Below are 1,673 nucleotides of genomic sequence, written 5' to 3'. Positions count from 1 at the left end.
GCATATTTATCACTTAATTTAAGTTTTTGTAGATGTTTCACATCCAGACAGTGGGACAAAATGGATTTAAGAAGAATTCATGGAAAGCTTGTAGTTCTCCCCTTTCAAGGCCAAAGATGCCAAGATAGGAGTAGCTAAGGTGTTTTCAAGATTTTTCAGGGATATAGTCACAGATTTTCAACTTCCAACTTTTGCAACACCTTGTTCCAGAACCCTCAGAGTATCACCTGGAAGTTCCTAATCATTGCACAAAATCTGCCAGGAACAAAGGATCTTTACAGGTAGATGACCCATGATGACTCCCCACCACATGAAGAATAGAATTGTCCCCACAACCGTTTAGACGTCTCTGGAGACAGCTTTCAGGACCAGAAATGAGTTTAAGATCAACCAGACCCCAGTTTGACCAAGAGTGTTTAATTGTGCATACCCCTTGGCCTCTGTCCAATTCTTTCCTTAAAACTATATCGATGATCTGATTGTGATGTGTGTGTTGCCATTTGCTATGGGATCTTCATCAGAGCTGAGTCAATGCCAATACCATGCCCTTAAACCTCCAGAACTACCAGCTAAATAAACCTTTTTCAAAAAAATAATCTAATCAGGTCTTTTATTATCGCAATATAAAGCTAACTACTAGAGCTAGTTGAAACAATTTAATCCACAGATTTCGGCTTCACTTATCACTTCTTTGGGAGAAGAGAAATCCCTTACAATATTTCATTAATATTTTAAATGACTAAATATATGAGGTTAATTCATTTAAGTGGAAGTGAACATGTATAACCTAAGTTAAAGAGAGAAGAAAAGATACCAGAATTCTATTTATGTTTAATAAAACTGGTGTTAATTTAGATTACTTGAATGGTTACATACATCACACATCTCTATATTTTTTGCTCTGTAACTTTGTCACTTGTCTTGATTTTGATCTTCATCATGCTCCTTACACTGGCGCACAGACATTAGTGATATAGTACATACATAGCTGGGGCAATTCTTGTTCTCTTCTGGTCTTGCTCTTCCAACTTATCTCCATGGTCATGAGTTCATGTTTGAGTTACCTGGCTGGAGTATGATATCCTACTTTCTCCCAATGTTCACTTGGTGAAAATGTTAAATTTTTTTCTAACTTGAATATTGAAATAACATCAATTAAACTGAACTTACTGTTTTCTAGTATAATTGTGTGATTATACAATTTCGGGTTGAGTGGTAACCAAATGTCAACTTTTCTAAAGTTTTGTTATGTTGTACAAAAGTTCTTATTAAAAGTTTTAGCTTTTCAGGTAGAGGTGATGAGGCCTGGGTGAGAGAAGCAGGGGTGAGAGTCAAGTTTACAGCCTGAGCTCTGCATATATAAAAAAACAGAGTATTTAAATGAGAGGGAGGAGGTGGGGTATGAAAGATGGCGGAATAAGACAGACATCATTACCATATGTACATGTATGATTACACAAATGGTATGAATCTACATTATGCACAACCATAGAAACAAAATGATGTACCAATTTGTGTACAATGAATCAAGATGCAGTCTGTAAAAACTTAAAAGCTAAATTAAAAAATAATTAAAAAAAAACAGTACTTGAGAAATCACTTGACTTTGTTCTATTTCACATTCCAAAGTCTTAGCTTCAAGCAGATAATTAAAAACAGCTCAGTGAACTGAA

The sequence above is a fragment of the Sciurus vulgaris genome, assembly GCF_902686455.1.
Source record: "Sciurus vulgaris genome assembly, chromosome: 1".
Classification (NCBI taxonomy): Eukaryota; Metazoa; Chordata; class Mammalia; order Rodentia; family Sciuridae; genus Sciurus; species Sciurus vulgaris.
Note: the sequence above shows the minus strand (reverse complement) of the source record.